At 39.7% G+C, this 20336-nt stretch overlaps 1 protein-coding gene across 6 annotated transcripts in view; it reads left to right on the top strand.

Moving 5' to 3' along the window:
* Positions 1–20336, top strand: part of PALLD (palladin, cytoskeletal associated protein) — a 177389-nt gene that overhangs the window by 121319 nt on the left and 35734 nt on the right. The window contains exon 2 of one of the 6 annotated variants that reach the window (XM_052690146.1): positions 4069–4124. The exons of the other annotated variants lie outside the window; for them this stretch is intronic. The gene's annotated coding sequence lies outside the window, so the exon portion shown is untranslated. The remainder of the gene's footprint in view (positions 1–4068; positions 4125–20336) is intronic. 6 annotated transcript variants of the gene reach the window in all.

Below are 20336 nucleotides of genomic sequence, written 5' to 3'. Positions count from 1 at the left end.
CGATGGTGGAGTTCAGCCCTGACCACGTGCATTGCAGCTAGACCAGTATCAAGGACTCTTCAGCTTCTTTTAACACTGAGAAATCTTTCAAGGAGAGAAGCAAAGCTTTCTGAATCGCAGGCTGTCATTTTAAAGGGGCTGTGCAATTGCTATCCAGCTGCTCTGTGAGACCTTGCTGGAGTTTTCCTGACAAACGATGTCAGGGATTGCACAAGTTAAGAGAAATATCAAGAAATGGTAGCAGATATTACGTTTGTTACAAGCCATTGTAATAGAGCATTTATCACTCCGTTGCACATCAGTTTCAAATTATTTTGCCATGCAAGTCTTGAGAGGAAGCAAGCCATTGCTACACTTCTTACAAGGATTTGATTATTATCTGTGGGCTTGATTCTTTGTATGGTCAAACTTTTGACTTGGAAATGAATAGTTTTAGTGCTAGATTTAATGCATTATTTTACTAATAGGAATAAAGTGCTTTTGTTTACTTCCTTTTCTAACCATAGAACGTGACCTAGGGGCAGTTAATTAGAATGATTTACAAAAGAACTCCATCTGCCAGTAAGGCTGATTATCGGCTTGCAACCGAGACACTGCACCCACATGATGTCCTTTTTTGGATTGAGAAGATAGATGTTTGTGCTTTCAGCATTAATGGCACCGCTGCAAAGGACAGGCCATTTGCTGAGGGAATTCTTGTGCAAGTGCGAGCTAGAGAAACTGTTTGCAATGCTAATATTTACAGTAACAAGCTCATTGATAAAGAGCAGAGCAGAATGGAATTGGAATGCGTTTAAGCAGGAAACTGATCGGTAGTAGATGGAAGTTTTGAGGGAGAAGTGGAGTGAATTTGGGTGAATATACAGTGTTTTGTGAAGTATCTAATGCTTTTCCTATAAGGTTTGATAGGTCTGTAAAGTTTCCAGTGATGGCACAGCAGAGTCGATTGTAGAGAGCAGCAGCACTGTCAAAATAAGCAAAGCTGTGATGTTTGAGAGTTGTTTGTAAAGGTTTTGAGTTGTACCTTTTATTGCTAATGGAATTGTTTTAAAAAGCAAGGGCCTTACGTAGAGAGTAATATAAGGCAGAAGTGGCTTGTGTTAGAGATTAAATTCTTGAAACCATAATTGAATAATACCTAATGTGCTTTTGAATTTGGGAAACTATCTGTATGTCATCTCTGATGGTCCTAGAGATAGAGGAAGTCTGAGAAATCTGCTGTCAAGCTTCCAGAATTCTTGATGTTAATCTCTGTAGTTCATCGTGGAGATTATTTTCACGTACTTCTTCTATTTCATTATCTCAAATTCATCACAATTTTTGTTACAGATTGAAATTGAAAGTGCCTTTGACAGGAGTTGTTTAAAAAGGACGACTGATTTCTCAATTACTTACCCTTAGTGTTGGAAAAACTCAGCAATTGCTAAAACCCCTGACATTGGCAAAGTTTGTGTAATAGTTTAAGCTTTCATGGGTGTTTCTTGGCTGGTGGAGGTAGCTGCAGCATGCTGCTTAAAGGGCAAGTAAGAGGTGATGGAAAGCAGCTTTAGATGATGGGATTTTTGTAAGATGTGGGATATATCAAGTGAAACACGTGAAAAACATATTCCCCTAATCAGTCTGAAAGGTTGTTCAACGTTTCAGATTTTTCCTCGGGCACTCCTGAATCATAAAATTCCTCGGGAGCTCTTGAATGTAAAATTCAGGTTTAAGTTGATTGTGCTGTAAATTGCTGTCTGCATAACCTTCTTGTTACCTGTTATTGGGTCTTCTGGTGTGCAAGAGCCTGTCATGAGCATTGCACGTTAAGGTGCAGGTCAGCCTGCTGTGCAGACAAGAATATGTGTTTGAAATAAAGTATCATACTTCTGGTTCTAAGAAGACATTTCAGGTCCTTTTTAAGACGAGTAATTTTGCTGTGACAGCAGCGTGTATTGTGCAGTGTTCTTGAATAATTGCCTTCTTAATCAACTTCTCATTTCAAAACAGTGGGATTTTTCTATGGCCTGAGTGAATGCCTGAAAAGTTAGGATTGCATGTATTCTTGCATCCGAATTTTCACGCTGGCCTAAAAAATTGGGTGTGTGACTAGTCATTAATAATATGGTATTGTAGATTTTATTCAAGTGATATAGTATTGTAGATTATATTCACACACACGTGTGTGGCTGGGAATGATAGGAAGGTATCAACTTTGTCTCTAGCAAGTATTAATTTTCATTCGTTGTATCTCATTAGCTCTAAATGCGGATGTTTCTAATCCAGATCAGGTTCGTGCACATCTGTAGCTAGGATTATCTATTCTGGCGTAATATATACTAGACAAGCTCACTTTGCTGCTAGTTTCCTAACACAAAACAAAGGAAAGAACAACAGATATTTTTAGGTTGCAGTGCTGGAAGATAAAACTCCTGCAAAAAATTAATGCAAGTGTTTGGTAAGCCACAGCCTATCAATGATCCTTTCTTGGTATCTGATGGAGATACCTGCTGTTTGTAGAATATTTCTAGACATTTTAAACCGTTACTTACCTGCTAGTGGTACATTTTCCCCAAGGCTTCATTGCATAAGGTTACTTAGGATTTAATTTATTTTGGCTTCCAGTCTTCTTCAGATAGTTTTTGCAATGTAGAAATCATATTTTAATGTAAAATTACTCTTTTTTTTTTAATAGAGTTCTGCATCCTGGGAAGAATTCATTAGTGGTTTTTTTGTTTTTTTTTTAATATATAGCTCAGGCAGTGAAATAATTAGATAGCAATAATAACGCAAGAGCTTCAGAGATTATGAACAATTAAAAATGCTAAATATGTTGATAGTACCTGAAACTGTAAGTATATTAAATATGCATGATTCTTCATGAGTTGTGTACTTCTGTCTTTTCCATAGTCGTCACTTAGCAAAAGTTATAACCAGGAGAATGGTCTCTTTTTTCTTTTTAATTTTCCTTGATGAGTTGCCTAACAGTATGGAATTCTGAAGGTTTTGGAAGAAAACCTGTCTGTATTCCAAGAGTTTCCATTGAAAAGCAGGGCTATGAACAAATTCTACTGATGCTTAGAAATCCAATGATTATATTAATATTTGATGTCATTGTTAGCACAAATGCACTGCGGAGTGTGCAAGAGCTGATGGAGGTTGAAACTAGACTGGAATTCCTCATTTGCCTGGGTTTCTTATGAGAGAAGTCCTAAATACATGAGCTGAAGGAGCAGTGACATGGTCTGATGGATGCCCCGTCCCTGGAGGTGTTCAAGGCCAGGCTGGATGGGGCCCTGGGCAGCCTGGGCTGGTATTACATGGGGCGTTGGTGGCTCTGCATGTGGCAGGGGTTGGAGATGCATCATCCTTGAGGTCCCTTCCAACCCTTTCACAGCCATTCTATGGTTCTGTGATTCCTCAGGCTAGGTGGTCAAGGAACCAGGCTATGAAGCATATATGGCCTATGTGCTGTTTAGGAAAATCAAATGTGGTAGCAGTGTTACAACGCTTCGTCATATAGATAACAAAGCTGTATCTTCAACAGCTGAAGTGCTTTCTCTAGCTGCTTTCTATTGGCTTCTTTTCTCCTTTCCTCTCCTTCATATAGAGCAGTGTAAGGAAATCTGTGTAGGAATCTTGCACAGCGTTGGTAGGATTGTGTGTGTTTCATTGCAAATGTGCTTTGTCAAGAATAAAGAGAATTCTCTATTTTGTTCGTAGCTTAGAAGTTCAGTTGAAAACAGCATCGGTTCCACAATACTTTTCTGTTCTTGAAATAGATTATGTAATTTAAATAACGGTGATGAATGACCTGGACTTACATGTTGTTATACTCAGATCACGGGCAGTGTTTGTGTAATTGAAATTTCCAGTGTGACACCAAGGAGACGCAGTTACCATCTGCACACCCCTTGCACATAGGAACATCTTTCAGTTGTGAAGGTTTGTGTTTCTAGTGCTTACATGTGTTACACTGAGATGAAAGGTGGCACATGCAGATTGTGTGACAGCTTTTCTGGGAACAGAACAGAGACCAACTCTCTGAAACCATTCCATCAAATTCTAATGCGATGTTTTTAATTTCAGTCTCTACAGACTGGGCTGAACTAAGGATATGGACATGTAAACCTTTGCATCTCCAGGTATTTCCGTGCCGTGCAGATTGCTGAGATGCTTAATGCACCTTAAAAATTATTCCTAAATCATAAACCAAGGCTTGAGACAAATCATTATAATACATGAGTAAACTTCTAAATGTGAACTTTCAGATTTGTTAAAATGAGGTTAAATTTACACCAAAGTTGCCTGCTTTTCAGAGATGATGATTACCATTTTTTCCCATTACAATTTCAACAGAATGTCTTAAACAAATGGGCTGTTGGTCTGAATTCATTTACACAAGTTTGGAAACCTAGTACAGCTTATTTTTTCCTATGATAAACTTGAATGTAGTGAATGTGATATATAGAATCACCAAGGTTGGAAAAGACCTAAAAGCTCATCCAGTCCAACCGTTCACCTATTCCCAATAGCTCCCACTAAACCACGTCCCTCAACACAACATCCAGCCTTTCCTTGAACACCCCCAGGCTCGGTGACTCCACCACCTCCCTGGGCATCCATTGCAGTGCCTGACCACCCTTTCTGAAAAGTAATACTTCCTCATGTCCAGCCTGAATCTCCCCTGCTGTAGCTTGAAGCCATTCCCCCTGGTCCTATCACTGATGACACGAGAGCAGAGGCCGACCCCCAGCTCACTGCAGCCTCCCTTCAGGAAGTTATAGAGAGCTATGAGGTCTCCCCTGAGCCTCCTCTTCTCCAGGCTGAACGTTCCCAGCTCCTTCAGCCTCTCCTCATATGGCCTGTGTGTGTCCATTTCACGTATCAAATCCTCTTGTGGCTGCAATATACAGTAGGCAAACTTGCATAATAATAGTGTTCAGTAGATAAGCAAGAGAGGCAGACAATTGAATTCTTTTCTGTTGCAGCTGATTTTAGCAAATATTTTCTCTGTTTGAAGAACGACAGTGCGACACAGTGCAGCAGTGAAATGAGAATTATAGTGATTTATTTAGCAAGAACTGCAGTACCTAATATGTGGGTCTTAGTCAAGTCTTATCGTTACCGGTCTTCATGTTCAGAGACATGTAGGTCTGTACTGTGTGTTGGGAGAGAGTGTGCTAATGCAGCACAAGTACTTTCCATTTGGAATCTATAAAATTGTTCCAGTAATGGAGCTGAAGTTTACTCTTGGTCATAAGTTGAGCTCTGGCTTTAATGTACATAAAGACTTCATTAATTTTAAGGCAGTTGCACTGTAAATGCGTGTGTGAATTGAAGATCTTGTTTAGACGCTGTCATTCAGAGGTAAAGTGGACACAGATGTTCTTTCTTGTCCATCATGATTACAGTGTAAAGGAATGGCTTCACAAATCCAAACTGGGGAGGTGATTTCTCATGAGCAGTGTGACCTGTAGAAGGCCTGACTGTCAGGTGCTTGTTCTACGTGTGGCTGCTCTCTAATCTGAAGCAGAATTCTCAGAATCACAGAACGGCCAGGGTTGGAAGGGACGTCAAGGATGATGAATCTCCAACCCCCTGCCACACGCAGGGCCACCAACCTCCCCATTTCATACCAGCCCAGGCTGCCCAGGGCCCCATCCAACCTGGCCTTGAACACCTCCAGGGATGGACGGGGCATCCACAGCCTCTCTGGGCAGCTGTTCCAGCACCTCACCGCTCTCTCTGTAAAGAACTTCCCCCTGACATCCAACCTAAATCTGCCCTCCCTCCATTTCAAACTTAATACCCAGTGCTATGAGACATACTCTATCTTACATTTATTTGCTGCATACCTTCGCTAGATGGACATTTTCTCTCCTGAGTGTCACTGATGTAAACATGGCAACGTTTAGTGTAAATTTTCCAAGATTACATGCAGTCCAGCTGCCACTAAAATGTGTAGGAGACACTCAGTGAACTCCTCTGGAGGTTTCTGGAAAACCAGAGAACAAAATGACCTACTCTGACTTTTTGTACTGTGGTAAATAGATTTTTATTTGAGTGATAGTGCCTAAATAGATTATGCTCTCAATAAAATTCCATGCCAGCAAATACTTCATGCAGGCTTGAAGCAGGATTTGGATTATTGCTCAGCAAATGCACATTTGAAATACAATAGCTTGAACTGAAGTTTACATTAATTATGGCACGAGCATAAATTCCTTTGGGCACTTTTATTCTTCATGTACTGTGTTGTCTGCTAGACTTTATTGTCTGTGTTGTGTGTTGAGAGATGAAAATCAATCTCGGTAATGACTGCAAAGATTTGAGTAAAAGGACCATCATTTTCTCAAGAAAAAAAATGTAGGTTTTATTCTGCATTTAATTTATTGCTTTTATTATCTACAGTCTTTTACTGTGGGCTGTTTGTTGCTTATGGTGAAAAGCTCAGCGTACATAGGAGGCAAAATCATGCTGTTGGCAAATGATATTTTACAATAATTAACTAATTTCTTCAAAATACTGTCATACTAGGGATGAAATAGAGGGTTTCTCTTTTTCAGGATCACAAAAAGTAAGCAGCAAATAAAAACAGAGGAGATGTTTCTTGCTTCTTTTTCTGCTTTTAATCAGTGCATTAGGTCTGCCTTTGGTAACTTGCAGCTCTCTTAAGGTTACTAGAGGAAATCCTGAGCTTACTGAAGTAAAGTCATAGGAATTAGAACTTCATCCTTTGCTTTTTACTGGAACTTTGCATGCATCTTTTTGTAGCCCTGCAGGTGGTTAAGAAGTGAAGGGTGGTTTTCAATAGAGGTTATCTTTTCAAGGTTGTGCTGAGAGCCCCTGCTGTATGTTCTAGTCTATTCCAGCTCACTACTGGCCTTATATGATGATCCTCGCTGAGGACTTTGTGGACACTTGTGTTTAAAGCAAGACATTAAGTTGCAGAGAGGTTTCCTATTAAGGAAAAGTGATGTAATGTTCGTGGAGCACAGCCAACCTCGCTCCGCTCGTTTTATTTATGTTAGCCACATACCAGAGAAAATGCCCCATAAAACATGAGTGCTCCTACTATATTTAGCCAAGCTAATTTACTAATACCAGGATATTATGTTTATATGCAATGGAAATAATTATAAAAAGATTTGGGGGAATCTTACTGAAATAGAACAGGTTGGACTTTGAAAAAGTAAATACCAAGTTTGTTCCTGGTGCATAGAGAGACCAGGGTCTCCTACAGCTCTTATATTGGCAATATGCATATTCCTGTGCTGAAAAACATGGATTAACGATCAGCAGCACAGTATAGTCCGAGTGTTTAAAGAATTCCAAGTGCAACCAAGTTATTAAAGTTGATCTTTTTATTCTCAGCAGTGCAAATACCCTCACATTTAAGCCATGTGACTGATGGCAATCTGGACGTACATGTTTATTATGAAATATCTTCATTCATCTCCATATGGAATACAGTGCAGTGTGGTGCCATTTTAGTCATGTTTAAAATCAATCCAGAATGTCTTGTGTACCTTGTCTGACTTTGCTGTAGGAGCACTGGAGGCACCTTTTTATTATTATTATTATTATTATTATTATTACTATTATTATTGCTATTATTATTATTATTAACAATAATATTTTTACCTGGTTTCTATTCAGTTTTTTGTTCTACAACTGATGGTGCTGATAAGAAATCACAAAATTTTGTCCTGTCTCTATCACTGTCAAAAGCAATGATACTTTTGAACAATTTGACCTTTTTATTAATTTTTCTCCTAGTTGTGTGTGATGGTCTTGCAACTGCAGATCCTTCCTAATACTAGGTCTGCCTAAAAGAGTATTTCCACTCAAAAGGAGCAGGGAACCTTTATTAGCTACTGATAACTAAGAGCTGTCATACCAGTTATCTAAAGAGTGTATGTGAAGACTTGGAGGGTACTTTAAATTAATGAATTGTTAAACTTTGTGATTGTGGAACAGTGCGATGTATTGTGGGATCTGCAGTTGACCCGTGAGCTATGAAGTTTTGGGCAAGAGAAAAAAATTGAGTGGTGTTATTTTTAGCCCCATCGGTGAGGATGCGTTGGATATTTTATGTGTTTTCTACCTGGATGAGATTCTCCTTTCTTCATTTCAAAGCATGTGCTTTATTGGGACAATTTACAAAGATGCTTCTTTAGGAGGGCATTCATGCATTCTGATATTTAGTGTTAATTTCCACCCTGATGTGCACTCTGGAGGCTTTGTTGACTATCTAGGGAGGCTGGACTACTCATGTAAGTGAGATACCAAACATCAGAACCTTCCCCTATGTGTATTCTTTCAACATGCTGCTCCAGAAGAATTGGAGCAGCATGGAGCAAACTGAAGTGCTGCAAGGCCAGAAAAAAATCAAATGATTTTTCTTCAAGCCTATCACAAATTGAGTGCAATTTCTTGTGCACGCCTGGAGCTTCTTTTGAAAATAGAAAGCTATTTAATATGTAGAAAATTTTAAAATGATTGCAAGACTCTGCAGCTATTTCCAAGTACACAGATCTTCTCTCAGTCGTTCTGAATGATTCATTAGGGAAGTAGCTCATTCTGCTAAATAAGCATGATACAACTTTGAGCCAACTAAGGGTCAAAAGCGTTTCTTGCAATTATGAAATATGTTAATTGTGCTGGGCCTTTTGCCTTGCAGAGCCCACTTATATAAAATCTGATATTTGAAACGGTAAGAAAAATTGAAACAAAACAAAAAGCCTTGGATCACGACATGTCATTTCTAGTATTGGGCTCTTGAGGACCCCAGTTCTCCCTTGTGTGGAAGATCAGACATAACTAATGTGTGAAGTATTGCCTGGACTGTGTACAACAAGAATTGTGTATTATCAATTCTTGCTTGACAAAGTTTATTTCCCTGTTTTTAAAATGAAGGCCTTGTGGATTAGTTATTATTCAAGTAACTTTAGTATTGATGTTTTGAAATCCACTTGGAAAACTGGAGTCTCTGAAGGTTTATGAAATGACCTAAAAATGTGCTGCTTCAGACAATATTGCCTTTAGGGCGTGAGAATGTAATTACTGTGGTAAGCTGAAGCGCAGAGGCTTGTTAGAGTCTTGGCATGCAGAAGAGGATGACTGTGGGGAACTGAAATTATTTTCCTCTGGACAATAGTAAGCAGCCCAGTCTTTCTGCAGATCTGGGTGCTTGCTTTCCCTGATACACAGCACAATTCATTAGAGAACTTAGATGTCTTGGCCCTTATTTTGCTCTCTGTGACAAAAGCTGTGAACAGTAATTAAAAATGCTGCCTGGTGTCTCTGGCTTTTGATCATTCATTGTCTTACAGCAATTATTCCATGACACGTGAAGTGAGGTGCCACATGAAATCACAGGTCTGACTGTCTTACACCGTTGGCGGTGCTTCTGGAGCTCACGGAGGGGTGGTGGGAAATCGGCGGTAGCCCAAGGGTGGAAAGAGGGACACACGTGAGAAACTTAGAATTAGAAAAAGGAAGGTCAGTGAGGAGGAAAAAATTGAGACAGTCCAGCACAATATCGTGATCCAAGCAGTGCTGAGAGGAGCAGGGGATCATGTGGGATCACGGCTGATGCAGGAAGAACATCATGATCCATACTGATGCTAACCTAATGCTGCCAATGCTGATGTTGTCAGAATTCCTCTATTTGAAGTAACTTACTCCAAAATTACTTCTGATGTGGAGCTTTATGTTTATTAAAGCACAGCCAGATAGGATTTTTCTCTGTCTCGGCTTCCTTTGAGGCAAGGTCCAAGCTGTTACGTTTAAAGAGGAAGAGGCTTACATCTGCAGTGTTGACTTCAACATTAAAGATGTTGCTGCTTTTACATCTTACTAGTGCCTAATGAAAAAAGTCGTGGAAACAAAAATAAAAGCTTTAAATGACATTGATTTATCAGCAGCTTGCAAGTATAATTTAAGCACTCCAGTTAAGTCAAGGAAAAAAATTGTATGTATGCATATTGCACAGACTTAAAATGTCATGCTACTAACTAATCAAAGTAGAAACATTTTTGGCAAGAACAAAGCATAAAATACTGTTGATCAAGGTAAAATAAATTTAGTTTGACTGTAGGAATAGATAGACTGTAGGAATAGATTCTCATCATCCATTTCTGAGTATTCATTTTAACGTAAAACTAAATGTGTTTTTAATAAATACGGAAAACTGTAAGTTGGGACCCTCAGGTAGGTGTCTAGGCCAATATTTCTCTGAGAGTGATCAGTTCTGGTCTTGAGGAGCTGCAGGAGTGATCAACAGATTGAGTCTGCAAATAGAGAATCATCTCTCACAACTGTGAGACAAAATGAGTTTAAACCCCGAAGAACACTTGTTACTGCCTACCATGAACAAGACTTGTTTGTTACATATTGGAAACTTTTACTGCAGGACAGATTAATTAATTCTGAGTAGAATTAATTGAATTCTGGATGTCAGCTGCAGGGAAACCAGTAGTAAAACTCATACTGGTCTGAATGTGTATTACATAATATGCACTGTAGCCAGTTGCTAAAGAGGTTAAGCATCAATATTCTATAAACTTCTGGGTTTTCTTGAAAAATGCTTACAAGTAGATATGAATTTTCAGCATATTTGTTTAGTAAGGCGTGCATTTGACTTCCCAAAAGTTGAGACCTAGACAAAATATAAAGCCAGAACCTCTTAAGCTTTAACCACCTTCTGAACTGTGTGATGCAGCTAGATACCTCAAGGTAGATTAGACACCTGCTGTGCAGGTATGTGCTCACATTAGCAATCAATCTATTAGATAAAAGTGTTTCCATAAAGGGAAAAGGCTGATGCAGAAAGCATATCTGCTCTATGCGTTTCAGATTCACTGAGTTTGGGCTTTTGTTCTTCCACTTTGGATTGCTCCCATAGACTGAATGCCCTCATAGTGGCTGGAGACTGTTAGACCAGTTTCAGCTGGCAGGAAATCACTTCGTGGTCTTGTGTGACTCGTCCAGAATCCAAACTTCAGAACCAAGTCAGTGGGGACAGGTAGAAGATTGGCTTCACAAGCACATTTCTTTCCAAAGCTGGAACAGAGATGCAGAGGTGTCCTTGCTGTCATCTTAGGAGAGGTGGCAGTTTGAATAGCTTGGGAACTGAATCTTCTTTACGAAAAGTGTTCTTGCTCTGAAGTACAATAAATAAACAAATAATATGCTTTGTCATTTATATGTAAAATATTGCTTTTAATCTCTGTGGCAGAATGCACTGTACAGTTTGCAGATGGAAAAAAAGAAATTAAACTCGCGTTTGTACATTTAATGTGCTTATCAGGAAGGTACTATTTAAAATTATGCTTTGCCAACACAAGAACAAATTCAGCTTGAGCATCTGTGTTGAAATGTGTGTTATTTCAAGGTAATGGCTTTACTTTGCAGTGATAGATAAATGGAGTGATCCTGATCAGGTCTATTCAATCTGTTCAGGAGCAGAGGAAATTGTGAATATTTAGAACTATGGTTTGGCTGCAGTGATGCCTGCTCGTGGTCTTTGCCTTTGCTCAGTTGTTCTGCTGCTAGGTGTTCACTTCTCGTTTTGTAACAAGCAATGAGGAAGTTACAGTTCATGTGCAGAGTCCAGTCATGGAAAAGGGCTGCAAGTTGACTTTGTCCCTAGGAATTTGTCTAAGAAATCTTAGTTACAATTGAGTTTATGGAGCAATTGCAATGAATAGTAGTTCAGCTTTTTAGAGGTGCTTTTGCAGTATTTTGAGACTCGTCATGATTTTTCTCATTTCTGTTATACATTCAGGAACGTGCCTCTTCAATGAAAACAGTACCTACCCTGATAGGGCAGCTCTGTCTACAGAGCAGTGACAATGCCCTGTAGACTGTACTTTATTTTCAGAATTGGTCCATCAATTTGAATGGATATCTGTGTCTTAGAAGATTGCTTCTCCTGCAAAACAGGTCACAGAAGTATTCATCAGGCTGAAACTGATGGAAGTTGCTGATAAGAAAAGAAACTGATGAACCAAAAAGGTTCTGTCAATCTACATGAGCAAATCAAGTAGCCAGGTCTACAAATTGTTTTCCTGTGATACTCTGCTGCTTTTCTGCTGGTGTAGGCTAGAGTTCTCCTTCTACTCTGACTAGTGGCCCACAAAAAATAGGGTGAGCACGAATAGGCTGAACACTTGCCAACTCTTTGCAGAAGTGTTTGTGTGCAGTGCTGCAACGTGTGCAAATAGTGAGGAGGACACTTGAGGCGTTTCTTATCCTCTTTTCCTATAAAGCCAATAATTCTCTTAACCAGAGCTTTGTTATTTCAACCTGCCTGTTTGTGAAGGAAAGCTCAGGTCGGTTGTTCATGTCTGAACCAACGGTTGGTTGTGTCTGGAGCCAGGTAGGCAGGTGACGTGTAGGCGATAGAAATGTGCTGCCAGTGCCCGGTGCCAGAAACATAATGGCAGGGAGGCAGTGAGTGCTGTTTCTGCAGTTCCTGCATGGGATAGGCTTAACCATGCCTTTTTAAAAGCCATCTGAGAGGGCAGCTGGGAGAAATTCTCCGACAGATCTTCAAATGCCTTTGGATTATACCAGTCCCTCTACAGCAGTAACTTCAGATACCCTGGGAAGTCTGCAGCGCACAGAGTGACTGCACAATTGTTCATCCTTTTAAGTATCCTTTATAATTTTTTAATTGCCGTAACTTTCATTAAGATTACCAACCTTGATTGCGTGACAGAGACATGGAGTCCCTTCCCTGGCTCTTGCTTAAGATGTAATTGCATTAGGATTGCACCGATTGAATAAATTGACATAAAAGCCATGAGTAATGTTACAGTGTTATTCTCATTTTCCAATGCTCTTGAGAACCGAACTGATGGATTATTGCTGTCTTCAGCAGTTGTTACTTCCTGGTGCCTGTTGTTACACCTGCTGCCTGGTGTGTGTTGGTTAGAGGTTGTTTTTGTGTATAAAGAAGGACTTGAGCCAGAATGATAGAAAAGCAGAAGTTTGTGGAAAAAAAGATAGTCCCGATACCCAAAGGGTGTCATGTTCTCACAGTAGGGGAACAGAAGCGTATTATTTATTTCATTGAAAACCACACCAGTTTTTATGCTTGGTTTTCTTGGCAGTGGTTTCCTTTCATATGGTGTTTTTTGATTAGAGTGTCTCCAGTGAGTTGCAGTAAAATAGAAGACCAATGTGTCATCTGATAATATCTGAGATTTGTGTGAAGCGGTGACCTGCTCAAATATCAGGACTTTGTTTCTTTGTGAATGTAAAATGCCAATTAAAAGCATCTAGAATTTAGGCCCTCAGACCTTTATTTCTTCAAATAGTCTTAAAGCGTGGTTTTCATTTTCCCCGAAACACAACTGATAGCAACTCTGTGCTTTAATGGTCACTGTTATTTCATTTATTTACTTATTTATTTGTGGGTTTTGTTTGGTTTTTCTGTTTAATATCGTGTTCATTCCTGCCCTGAAAAGTAGTTATTTCAATATGGAACACCGAATGTCTTTCTGTGTAACTCAAGGAAAGGATACTTGGCAGGTCCTGGCCTGTCAGTATTGGAAGGGTGGAGGGTCAGTCCTAAGCCCAGTGTAACTGTTAATAGACGGGCATAAAAGTAAGTCAGTTTCTTAAATTTGGTGTCTGATGCGTGGTGAAATGTGATGATTGAGACAGTATCTCATCAATTAAATGTATGAAGTTATAAAAAGAAGAAAGTGCATGGTGGATATGCTGTGTCAGCACGGAAAAAATCTATAAAAGGTAGTCTTTTTTTCTTCTGTTCACTTTCAGCTTTATGCTAGTTTTAGGTAGCTTTAGGCTAGAAACTTCTTTTGGTCTGTACTTTGGATATACACCAGTAAGCAAAGAATGTAACCTTCCAGTGGGATGGCACAAGAAGAGGCAGAAGTTTTGCTTGTGTTTTTGCTGGCTAATTCATTCCTACATTCCAAGTCATGATTTCCTATGATTTGGGCCAGTTGAGCTGCAAATTGGCATTTGTGTTGCTAGTAATGCCTTGTTACTGATTTATCTCTTAATGACATAGACTTTCTGCTTCCTTTATCAGTAAACTTTGTTACCTGTGTCACTTTTCAACTGTTACCTCCATTACAATATTCCACGTGCTGGTTTATGTAACAATATTGAATTACCAAGCCAGACAGAACTTTGATTACCGGACTAATTCTTAGGGTTTAATCCTAATAGAGGAACGAAGGTTAGGCTTTTTACTGGAGCTGTATTATGACTTTATGACTTTCTGAAACAATGAGCGTGCACAAGAGCACGATTTCCCCTCTTTCAGTGCTCAGGGTAAATATTATCTCACTGGTGCATGTTTTGAAAAATGTCCCTGTGGTGTTATTGAGATATGAAAAATGGTTCCTGTCTCCAAAAGAATTGCCTGGAGCCGCCTTGTGTTCACTAAATACTGGCATTCTCACTACTGTTGGCTTCCTTAGCACAGAAATTAACCTTGATGTCTTTGACAGATAATCAACCAATAATGGAAAATGGGCATAGGTACAACTGCCACTTTTTAGGATAGGCAGGTTTTTAACAGCCAAATTACAGCAGGATTTCCTTACAACAGAGTTCACAAACAATGCAGATACGATGAAAATATTTTCCATTTGTCTTTTGAGTGTCCAAAGCTTCTCTGATGGAAAGTTCAGCTTGGTTTCATAGTGCTCATAATAAGGTAACTGTGTCAGCTCTTACACCATGCTGATTTTCTTGAGAGTACTTTAGAGTACAGTGAAATTAGATGAGTGTAAACAGTCCCGTATATACAGGAAACATGGGAAGTTTCTTTTTCTGAATCTGCATTTGCAATTTGTTAAGTTTTAAAGGGCAAGTAATAAAAATGTTAAAAGAATGCAGCTGGTGAAGATGAATTCTACTTAAAGCTCTCAAGACGTGCAATAGAAGTAAATTGTAATTACAACTCTGCATCCTCCCTGAAATCTGTCAGCACAGACAAAAAATATCTCTGAATTATTGCAGCGTAGAACCCAAACTGATGCATGCTTTTGTCCCCCCCCCTTTTCTAGTTCTTGTTTCCTGATAATTCCACTCATACGTAAATGTGAAACCTTGGAGGATTTAAAACTCACAGGATTTAGATCTCACAGTATAGGGGTTGTTCAGTATCAATGAGCTTGGTGCTTGGGTAGATGTATTTGTGTAATTACAGCATAAATACTTTGAATACTTTGCAGGTTTTCTTTTATTTTCTTAGAAGTATTTTTAACATCTCTGAAATTGAGTAAATATTCCTTCAGTGGACACAATTTAGTTGGAATTACCTTTGCATTCTAAATAGTTCTTTTCAGAACTCTAGTAGCTTGCATTGGTGGTTTCATTTTAACAGCTCTCAAGTACTGACAGATCTGGCTGAGAACAGCCCATGCCTCTCATTACAGCATGATGGTGCATTAGAGACAAATATGTAGGCTGGTTGCTCTTTTGTAGAGCTCTGGCATTATTATGAAACACTGATCTTGAGTTAGAAGCTAGCTCTACACTGGAACAAAGATTTTCTGGAGGTGAGTAGTTGTTGCCACAGGTATGAAGGTTTTCTGGCATGTGTTTAAAATTTTAATTTAGAAAACTAGCTCAACTTTTGCTTTTGGTTTTTTTTTAAGTTGTTAATTCTGTTTACTTCTATTCTAAATAGTCTTGTACTTTCAGATGTATGTCTAGTTGCTATCCAACTGTACCATTTGTTGCTCAAAGGGCAGTTACTGCAAGGATTGTGAGGGGCAGGCTTGCTTTTGCTCAGGAATGACCTGAAGCACAAGTTCTTCCATACATCATACCTATGACTGTTCTTACAAACTAAAATTTTCTTGATCTGTGTTTCATTTGCTCCTTTTCTTTTATTAAGATGATGAGGGAGGATGAAGGAGGGCCAAAGTTTGGAAATAAAAAAATTCTAGCATTGAAAAATGTATTCAGATCTGTGATGGTTGATTTCAATCTATATAAAACTGTGTTATAAAACACTGAATAAATTTGAATGTCCTTACTGTTCCTAGACACTACGTGGATGGAGTTTATTTCGTGTGTGAATCCTGGCAAGACTTGTACAGCAGGCCTTTATGTTTGGAGGAGCCTTCCCCCCCAGGACAGGCTGAACATCAGTGGCTTCCGTAGAAGTTTTTTTGTATTAAAAAGTAAGCAGAGCAGATTATACCTCTGGTGTGGTGACTTTGGATGCCAGGACTGGATGGAACAAACAGTATCAAGCAGTATGCTGAGCTGTGGTGAAAAAAGCAAAGCTAGCACCAGCAAGTTCAGTCAGGTGGATTCCCATTATCATTCCTTAGCATAGACAGCATTGTTGATCCAGACAAAGCTATCTCTTTGTTCAAGATACAAAAACCAGAACTGCAAGGAGCTGGCTATTGCATTGCAAACATTAAGGTGTTTCCCGGAAGATGTTTCAGGCATTCTTTCTTCTAGTAAAGAATGTTAATGTTTTTTACAAACTCAGAGATACAAGATAAACGTAGGGTTGTTAGATATCCTGACGCTGGGAACCTGTGAATAAGACTGGCAGAGGCCTTGCAATGGGTGGATTTTTTGCACTCTGAAAATGGAGTCTGCTGTAGTGTAGTCTGCAATCCAATGGTAATTCTTTTAGAGACCATCTGTCTCCTGCACTTCCCCTGCTCTGTTGTGCTGTCTCCTAGCAGTTTGGCCTGGCCTTGGTGGTGGTCCCTGCCTATTTAGTTCACAAAGACTGCTCTCTTCATTTTCAGAATAATATGATGCTAAGAACGTATCAGGAAGAATAAGAAATAATGTAGTGTAGGATGATAAGTCAGCCAAGTGCCTACCTCAGAACACCAGTCTATGAGCAACACTTAATGTAAAACATGCCATATTTCATGGTGACCTATGAGAAGATTCCGATCATCTGTCCACTCTTTTCTCTTGCAATCAGTGCTTTGCTTTTAAAAACATAATATTTTGTAGTTCACCACCGAAAATCTAAGGCATCTAGTCCTTCCTGTGCATATCTATTTTCAAATGTTTCTCATGAAAGGCAGCAACTTGCTGAGCTAGTTCAAAGTCTTCAGGATGGAAGCTGTGCATGCAACTGTTCTGACGAGAGGTGAAGACCTGAAACCTCACCTGAAGTTTATTCCCCACGTAGTTTTACATTTTCCAGTTAACTGGCTTGCTATTTCTGCTGAACAAGTCTAGTTTCCATCAGAAGTCTTGTAATATTTCACAAATGTCCGTCTATGAAACACTGCAAGAAAGCTAATTTAACCCCCACTCTTTTCATAGTTCTCAGCTTTTTTGACTGAAGTACTGTCCTGGTGTGAAAGTAGAGGGGGGACTCAGAGCCAAACTGTGCTGCCACAGAATAAAAGAGAAACAGAAACCAGGCTGGAAACCAGGCAAGCTGCAACAAGCAGGCACTGACAAGTCTGAAATTCCTGAAAAGAAGTATAGAAATAATAATTATTATTATAGATCTTCAATAACTTGAACTATTAAAATAAGACTTGTGTGTAGACAAACACTTCTCCAGGAGTAACTTCCATTTACTATCCCAACTTCTTATGCTAGTGATGCAAGCATAAATCCTCATTCTTAACTGCTGAACGAACTGAGTTTTTCCTCTCTCCTTTCTCAATCTCCAGTTTCTTTGCACAGTTAGAAGTGTGTAGTAAGTGCAAAACTGAGACAAACTCGTACCTGAAGGTGAAAAGGCTGTGCCTTCCCAGCCTAGTAGCTTATAAGAAAAAATTAAGTGTTGTGAACAGTAAATTTGTAGATGTTCAGACTGAAAATAATAACTGGATAAAATCTATTTTTTTTCTCTGTTGCAACTAATACCTGCTTCAGCTAAAATATCACTGTTTTACTGTTGGGGATTTTTGTTGGTTTTTTTTTTTCTTTTTAATTTATCATGTCTATTAGAACATCTGAAAACTAAACATCTTCAGTGAGAATAGAATCATAGAATCACCAAGGTTGGAAAAGGCCTAGAAGATCACCCAGCCCAATTGTCCACCTATCACCAATAGTTCCCACTAAACAGCGTCCTTCAGCACAGCATCCAAACGTTCCTTGCACACCTCCAAGGTCAGTGACTCCACCACCTCCCTGGGCAGCCCATTCCAGCACCTGACCACTCTTTGAGAAACGTAGTATTTCCTCTCACCCAGCCTGAATCTCCCCTGGTGCAGCTTGAGTCTATTTCCTCTGCTGCTGTCACCAGTTACATGAGAGAAGGGGCTCACCCCCAGCTGCAGACTTATGAGGGTGCACTCAGTGCCCTCATCCAGGTTATCAGTAGTGATATTGACAGAACAGGCCCCAGCACCGACCCGTGGGGGGCACCGCTCGTCAATCCATTCACCACCGCTCTCTGGGCCCCGCCGTCCAGCCAGGTCTTTACCCAGCCAACAGTGCACCTGTCCAAGGCACGGGCTGCCAGCTTTGCAGGAGAATGCTTTTGGAGACAGCGTCAAAAGCTTTGCTGAAACATAGGTAGACCACATCAACAGCCTTCCCCTCATCCACCAGGCAGGTCATTCAATCATAGAAGATCAGGTTGGTCAAGCAGGACCTGTCCTTCGTGAAGCCGTGCTGGCTAGGCCTGATCCCCCCCGCACATGCCGCATGATCTCCCTCAAGGCAATCTGCTCCATAACCTTCCCTGGCACCAAGGTCAGGCTGACAGGCCTGTAGTTCCCTGGATCCTCCTCACGACCCTTCTTGTAGATGGGTGTCACATTGGCAAGTCTCCACTCTTCTGGGACCTCCCAGGTTGACCAGGAACGCTGATAGATGATAGAAAGTGGCTTAGTGTTGGAGTACTTGGTATTGAAGGTGATGTTGACAAATATGAAAGCAGCCTTTTTAAGAATGTTCATGGACTACTTAGGTGTGGTTTTCAGAGCCTTCTGAAATTTCTTGGTATCCTCTGCATTTGCTGCATCTTTAGTATGACTTTTTAATTAATTTCTCCTTTTTTTACCAAAAATTTAGTTTTGACAGTTCATTCTTTTGTTGTTATTATTCAGTAATATTGAAGTCTTCATGAGAAAGTAATTTTTTTCCCTTAAGTTGTTTAAACAGGATTGATGTGTTCCCTGAAAGCAAGTGTTTCATTTAAAACACTTGGACTACAAAACATATTTCAGATAATTGGAAGGGGGATGTAATTACAATTGAACTCATTCATTTTTAGTTGTCTTCGGTTCAGTATGAATGAGGGCAGCAGTACAAACTGATTGCATTGCATCTTTATGACTCCTTTGCCTCTCTGTATCTGTGATACAGGAGCCATGTCGTTGGTGACCTACCAGTGTCAGAACTTCCGCCTGTCAGTGTTACTACAAAGTAACACTGGTGACTATTATACTTCTTTTTTTTTCTTTCTTCACAGTGGCACATTGCTCAAGAAATCAGTATGTATAGGGCAGTTTCTGCTGTTAAAAGAAGAGCTTCTGAGATGGAGAACGATCTTGTGCAAACGAGGATCATGTGTTTCTATCACTGGAATGGAAATCTGTTCTAAGATTTCTATATTTTTACCCTGTGAATTGATGTGATAATGATGCCCGCATGTTATTTTTCAAGCAGACGTGAGCCTGCTTTTTCTGGACCAGATAAAAAGCTTTGTAGATGGAATTAGGGCTGTCCTGGGCTAGCAAACCCTGACGTTAAGCTTTGTGTGAAAGCAGGAGAACCTCGTGTTTGTCTGCCGACCTTTTGTAGTCATGCTCTGAATCTGCTATTTACCACTGCCCAGATTGGTACAGCAGCAGCTTAGTGGCAGACACTTGGAGTAGTGTGCTCACCATTGGCAGGGCCATAGATGGTCATTTGTGTTGGGCTGCTGGCTGGGCGGGTGGCCAAGTGACTTGGCAATGAAAACAAAAAGTCCCAAGACAAGAAGCTCTAACTTGCTTTTAGTGTACGTTAGGAAAACAGAGGTGATAGAAACAGATGAAATTCAGCATTTACAGTACTAAATTTCCCAAATTTTTGTTTTAAACCTTTAGTGAATCAAAAGTTTTAAGTTTAAACCTGTTACACATCAAAAGATCTTACGGTGTGTGTGATTACGATAGAAGAGAAAGTAGGTATTTTGAAATAATTGTATCATTATACAGAACATCTGCTAACAGTCCGACTAAAGGAACAGAGTGAGCTTAAAGTTTTACAGGATTGTCCTCAATTGGAAATGACTTCAGATATTTCTGTCATCAGCCTAGACAGCTGAACGAGGATGTGACCCAAAAGACAAGACATTGTGTTGCTTCAGCTCTTGTAGGGTCTTACATAGTTCAGTGAAAACTGAAAACTGAAGTTCAGCCTGT

This window comes from Tympanuchus pallidicinctus, unplaced genomic scaffold (genome assembly GCF_026119805.1).
Source record: "Tympanuchus pallidicinctus isolate F22 unplaced genomic scaffold, pur_lepc_1.0 scaffold26, whole genome shotgun sequence".
Lineage (NCBI taxonomy): Eukaryota > Metazoa > Chordata > Aves > Galliformes > Phasianidae > Tympanuchus > Tympanuchus pallidicinctus.
The sequence above is the reverse complement of the archived record's forward strand: the minus strand, read 5'-3'. Positions and strand labels throughout refer to the sequence as shown.